This window comes from Chelon labrosus (genome assembly GCF_963514085.1).
Source record: "Chelon labrosus genome assembly, chromosome: 8".
In the NCBI taxonomy this organism is placed as follows: Eukaryota; Metazoa; Chordata; class Actinopteri; order Mugiliformes; family Mugilidae; genus Chelon; species Chelon labrosus.
The window spans coordinates 2,309,180-2,316,146 of record NC_140358.1 but is presented as its reverse complement, the minus strand read 5'-3'; the positions used below and the strand labels follow the sequence as shown (position 1 = coordinate 2,316,146).

At 42.7% G+C, this 6,967-nt stretch overlaps 1 long non-coding RNA gene across 1 annotated transcript; it reads left to right on the top strand.

Moving 5' to 3' along the window:
• Positions 1–1,571: 1,571 nt before the first annotated feature.
• On the top strand, positions 1,572–2,588 carry LOC311491615. The gene is made up of 3 exons (XR_014699182.1): positions 1,572–2,182; positions 2,336–2,431; positions 2,512–2,588. It is a non-coding gene; the product is annotated as an uncharacterized lncRNA (long non-coding RNA).
• The last annotated feature ends 4,379 nt before the right edge of the window (positions 2,589–6,967 follow it).

The window sequence follows — 6,967 nt, the reverse complement described above, 5'->3', positions numbered from 1 at the left end:
GGATCAAACCCTCGCCCACTACATGTCGGAGGTTGATTTTCTGATCAACACATTATTCCGCAGCGGGAGAAACTAATGTTGACAAAGTGACGAGTTAAGCCCAAGTTATGCTTCCGCGTTGACACAGCGCGAGGGCGCGTACGGACCTATTACGGACCTATTGCGTCCTTGCGGACCCCCGTGCGTCCTACGCAAGGGCCAGACGTGCACCTCCCAAAAATCCTCGACGCGCGTCGAGGTGACGCAACAGCAACGCAGCAGCAACGCAGCGGCATTGGCTGTGATTGGTCCGCTAACTACATCCGCTGGAGACCGCTTTTCCGGTTTCCACTCATAAACATCATTGTCTCCTTTGTCGTGCCCTAATTTGCAATAGAAGTATTTCTTCCTCTGCTTGAATAATTTGGAGCTCCAACGCCAGTATCTCTGTCTTGGTGTCCATCGTACACTGTGACTACGACAATAACTATACGAGGCGAGATGCGTCACAAGAGTCTCGGTCGGTCGGTCACAAAAAATCATAGCGCCCTCTACCGGTGTGGCATGCATTTCGACACGTAAATCCCACGCAGAACCATCACGGTCTCACGACTGCGTCCAAGCAACTGCGTGGCCATTGCGTGACCATTGCGTGATCACTACGCGGAAGCATAATCCAGCCTTTACGATCGGATGTTTGTCCACTGTGTTTAATTTTGAAATCTACCGGATCCTCTGTGCATTTAACTTCCTGTCTGGTGCGAGCTCATTGATGGGTTAGAAGAAGAAGAAGACGAAGAAGAAGAAGACGAAGAAGAAGAAGAAGAAGAAGAAGAAGGAGAAGGAAAGAAAGAAAGAAAGAAAGAAAGAAACGAGGGAAAAGAAGCAGGAAAAGGTAAACAAGGAGGAAAAAGAAGCGTGGAAAACTAACCAAGCTGAACAAATGAATCACCTTGACCCCGAAGATGCCATATTCCTGGTTGATGCTTTCCTGGATGAGTGCAAGGTAAGTAACATCATCTCAGTGATGGAAAAAGCATACTAATTACATGCTAATTACAAGGTCTAAGACCATAATGGACTCTGAGTTGTAGCAGGGAAGAAGTATCAAGGTGCAAAACTGAAAACACTCCAAGCAAAGAGAGAACTATACAGTACTGGTTCAATGTCTTTATTCAAATGCAAACTATAGTGCTGAGCTGAGTTCACACTTTAGCGCCAGTGAGTTTCATTCAGAATTCTGTCAAAACGTTTCACTTTATTTTCTTTTTCTTTAATGTAGAAAGGGTTTTCTAGATCTGTCAGTACAGTACAGGACCACAACTATTGAACTACTGAATTTTTACAATGTAATATTATAACATTGGTTTTATAATGAGATGTTTGTAGGTGGCGATAACCTTGGTGGGTGGTGGTTTATTCTGTGGCTCAATTGTTTATTTAGGTGGATCAGCATGAACCCACAAGTGGAGGGTCAAAAAAAAAATCCACAAAGCTGTGTGTTTGGATTGATGAGGATAAAGATGGCCAACCTCTGCCAAAAAGATGTAGAGCTGGGAGAAACGAAAGCGAGATTCAGCTACTGGTTGGTTTTTTATTTGTTTTTCATCAGTAGTTGCATTCATTATTCATTGAGCAAGTTCTAAATGGATATTCATATTTTTGCAGTTTCTTCAGCGAGCGTAACACCCTCCTGTGCTCCGTCTACCGACACAACTGAAGACACTGACCATCGAAAATTTTGTTTTTTTTTCCCTTAATACTTGCTTCCTAATTTGTTATGTGGTAATTGCCCAGATTTACCATTGCCTTCTTCCCTTTTCATTTTCAGACTCCCTCATTCAAGATGTCCGAGACCTCTTGGGAAGTGGTGCTGAACAACCTCTCCCCTCACACTGGAGGAACAGGCAAACTTCCTCTCTGGAGAATTGGACAGTGATGAGGCCCTTCATGGTGAACAATATGCTGTCATCTGAGAAGCCCAAGGAGGGGGTTTGCCATCATTGTGGACACAAGGCTGCAGTAGTGATGTGTAGGGACTGTTTACCCCGGTCACTCTACTGCACAGCCTGTGACCTTTCCCAACATGAGGCCCTGGTGCTTCATAACAGAGCATCCATGGTGGAGGGGTTCTTCAGACACCTGCCGCCATCCACTTTTGTTCAGCTGCATGAGGGAGGGAAATTCTCCTATCATGAAAAAGGTAGTTTTTAAGTCTCAGGTTATATAGGCTGTTTAATACATTTTACACAAACCCTGGTTTACTCCAACAAACATGCTGGATGAAGTTTTGTTTTTCACTGTTGAGTTTTTGGTTTAATTTTACTCTAATATGTAAACTAATTCTGCTTTTTAGATTGCATGTTACCAATCATTCCTCCCTGCTGCGACTGCTCCACCGGGCAAACAAGCTTTTCCAAGGGAAAGACAGTTATTTTAATTGGAATGAATGGTAAAACATTTTTTTAATCTTCATATTGTGTTTTTTGTTTCTTGTGAACAAGAGATAATTGTTTTTCTCTGAATTTTCAGGAAGATACAACCTCTTCCTTCCATTGGTAAACTGCTCCTGTGGAAAAACCTTGCCAGTGACCATAAGTGATCTGGTTGACAGTGGTTACTGGCCAGCCACTGTTAATTTTGAGACCTTGTACATGGTGGACTTGTTCACCACGTATGAGGATCTAAAAATCACTGCCCCAGGGATGTCGAGACAAGCTTTTGTCAGCATGCTCGAGGGTCGAACAAAACTCTTCAGGCGAGTGAGTGGATTCATCATTTAAGTTATCTTGTTTGGATCACCTTTTATCCCCAAAGTTTCAGCACACATTTCTTCACAGAGCCCTTTTTTTCGTCATGACCACGGTCTGAAGCCAACCTTCAAAACAGTTACTAACTGTTTTGTTTTGTTTTGTTTTTTCACTTTTGCTCTCAGAGTGTTAAGATATGTGGGGACACAATGCAGAGGGCCTTCCTCGAATGGGCCTATGCCAAATTTGAGGTTGACAAGCTGTCTCAGGTCCAGCATTTTCAGTGCCCTGCATGGACTCCCTCCATGTTGGCAGTTGCAGTGGATGGGACCCGCAAATTATATCGCTTCAAAAGCCAACCAGGGTGTGTAACATTCATGTACAATGAAATGCTAGTGAGCCACAAATTACTTTTATACAGTAAATGTAACCCACATCTATATATTTCTTTCAAGACCTGATGGGTTTTTTGATGGAGTCTTTTTGGCCAGTGATGCTGAGGTGTCCTCCTTTGTTGATTACATCCATGGAACAACTGGACATGTAAGCTAAATGTATAACACCACAATTTCAAATTTTTATGAATGCTTGCCATTTTTTTTTTCAAAATGTAAACATAATTTGTTTTTTTTGTTTTTTTTTTATGCCACAGTACCATGATTTACAGCTTATTTTGTAAAATGTAACTGTCTAAATGTCTGTATTTGCCCTCATCTGCTTAAGAATCCAGGGAAAGGAAGATGTGGTGCGGGTCAGTGGACGGCAGCACGAGAGTCCGCCAACAAGTCTGCAAGCAAACTAGACGAGGAAGGTGTTGAAGTTGCTGTCTGCCGTCATGGGGTTTTGCTGAAGGGACTGAATATGTTCCGTGGAGAAATATTTGCATACCCATTATATCTCCAGAAACAGCTAGCTTCACAGACCGTCCAGTTTTTTTGCTCTGATGTGGTCTGCAAATATTGGCCATATCTGGAGAGAGTTGTGGACCACTGTCCAGAGTTGGAGGACTTGCTGAACATGCGTCCATTTCTCTCCATCATGCATGCAAAAGCGCATTCATGGATGTGTGAGGTAATAATTACAATTAGATGTATTTCTTACCATTTGTACCACACATTATGATTGTCTGTCTTCTGCCCCTACTTTCTGTTTTCCAAATGATAACATTCATGTAAATGTGTTACAGTTAAAATGGGGGGGAGGTTGAACAGGGTAACAGCTTCCTCTCCCGAGCAGCCATATGTTCCAAGTACATGTCAAAAGCCGGTAAGCATTTTTCATGTATAGTTGTGTCCAAATTGAGACCACAAGCCGACATATTTTTTGTTTGTGTTGAGTGTAGTGCTATTTATTATTATAGTCTTTGGTCTTCAAGTGGTACTGTCAGAGCTTTGAGGTGTGATTGGGGTTGTTATCATGCTGCAACATGAATCCTTCTCCACATAGACCAAACCAGAAGGTGTAGCACCTCTCTACAATAGAGTGCATTTGAAGAGAATTTGAGAATTTTTGAGAAGAGAAACGACGAGATGATCTGTGACGGGGTGGTCATTACGTCGATCGTGATCGACCGTTAGATCGCGAAGGTAGTGCGGGTAGATCGCGTAACGCCGTTTTTTTTTTTTTTAAGATGTTAGTCTAAAACATTTATCTGTTGCAACTCCAAAACAAACAGCAAGACAAACGTTCATCTTTATTTATTTTTACTTTATATTTGCAACATGCCCACAGTTCAGCGGCACACATCCACAGCCATGCACAACTTCAACAACTCAAGACTAATTGTATAATTAGTCGTTAGATTAGTCGACTAATCGAAAAAATAATCGCTAGATTAATCGTTTGAAAAATAATCGTTTGGGACAGCTCTAATGTCCACCTGAGTTGCAGTCCCCTGTATTACATAGAATAAATGTAAGATGTAATCATTGACCAGAGAAAAACAGCAGGTGACAAGGAGACACCAGCTGAATGATGTGAGTCACATTTCCAAAACAAAAACAGTACTTACATCAGCCAAGATGAAGAGTGATTCAGTTGGTTCTTTGAAGAACACCATAAGGAGAAGAACTGCTGCAATCGCCACCAAGTTGGGATCCTCAAATGTCCTATGGTCATCTTCCTTCAGCTCCTTCAATAGGGATAGGACACTTCCTTTCCACTTCAACCGCTGCTGAAAGAAGTTTACAATTTGCCTCCCCTTATTTTGGAAGGCCTCTGATAGTCTGCTGAGAAGGTCGATCCCTGTTAGGGTCTTATGGGGCCATTATTGTAGCAAAACTATCTACAAATGTGTATTTCAATCCGTGTGTGTGTGTAACTACATTTGCAAATGTGTAAAAAAAATCTGTGTGTGTGTAACTGGATTTGCAAATGTGTGAAAAAAATCTGTGTGTGTAACCAGATTTGCAAAAGTGTAAAAAAAATCCGTGTGTGTGTAACTGGATTTGCAAATGTGTAAAAAACATCTGTGTCTATAACTAGATTTGCAAAAGTGTAAAAAAAATCCACGAATGCGTACCTCGATCTGTATGCGTAGATAAACCTGTAAATGTGTGATCTGTAAATATCTGGCCTCTCCATTGGATGTGTTCTTACACGTGACTTTTGCTACACTTTTGCCGCGGCAGATCCGCAAATGCGCGCAGCGATTTGCAAATGCATGTGGAGATTTGTCTGTGTGCCTCCGTAGCTATACAGCTACATACCACCAGTGGGCGCTAGGCTAGCACCCAATGATATAAGCTACCGGCTACCTGGGCTGGCTGGTACCACAGACTGGATGGCTGGGACGAACACTGGTCACGATCCCGATGCAATGGAGGCTGGATGTCGTGCTGTAACTACATAACAGGGCTCTCACGCATTAAAATAAGTTCATCCTCCCGGGCTTCCACTTCCAGCTGTTCTTTGACGTGTGCACGCGCTACTATTTCACCTGGCGACTAGAAATACTATTTTGTCCCATCGATTTGCTGATAGATAGGTCGCTGATTCAAGCAGAGGAGTCGGCTTTCGCCTCATCCATTCGTAGATTACTCATTTTAAACAGCCTATGTTAATAATTTGCGGCGAATTTTATCACTTCTCAGCGTGGTGTGTGAGCGCGTGAACTTATTGAATGTGTGTGTCTCATTCGAGAGCCCTGTTATGTAGTTACAGCACGACATCCAGCCTCCATTGCATCGGGATCGGGACCAGTATATGGTCTGTGGTACCAGCCAGCCCAGGTAGCCGGTAGCTAATATAATTGGGTGCTAGCCTAGCGCCCACTGGTGGTATGTAGCTGTATAGCTACGGAGGCACACAGACAAATCTCCACACGCATTTGCAAATCGCTGCGCGCATTTGCGGATCTGCCGCGGCAAAAGTGTAGCAAAAGTCACGTGTAAGAACACATCCAATGGAGAGGCCAGATATTTACAGATCACACATTTACAGGTTTATCTACGCATACAGATCGAGGTACGCATTCGCGGATTTTTTTTACACTTTTGCAAATCTAGTTATAGACACAGATGTTTTTTACACATTTGCAAATCCAGTTACACACACACGGATCTTTTTTACACTTTTGCAAATCTAGTTATAGACACAGATGTTTTTTACACTTTTGCAAATCTGGTTACACACACGGATTTTTTTCACACGTTTGCAAATCCAGTTACACACACACAGATTTTTTTTACACATTTGCAAATGTAGTTACACACACACGGATTGAAATACACATTTGTAGATAGTTTTGCTACAATAATGGCCCCATAGGGTCTCAAAATGAGCGCATAGCCATCGACACTTGTGGAGGCGGGCTAGAATTGATGAAGTCACGCTGCTTCCAATACGTGATGGCCATGAGCTCATCCACACGGCCTGTATCAACTCGTCTTGGCCCTTCAGTGGTGAATAGATTAATTAACATTTGCCTCTTGACTTCAAGGGAATCTGGGGTTTCACCCTCTGGAAGGTATTTAGGCTGCCAATTTACGCAACCATAACTATCCTGCTGGTTGAAGCTGTTTCTTAGAAAGGTGCTTTCAGCATCTTTTCTTTTTGGCTGTCGAACTTTCGAGAGGGTGTTGTTCCGGTTTAGGTGTTCAACACGTGTTTTTATTTGATTGAGTAGGGGGGTGTAGCCACAACCTAACACATCTCCATCATCTGTAACATCCCCAAATGTTTTGGGGTACTGAGTGACAACATTCCTGGCTATCTCAGCACACTGTGACCTACTTGGG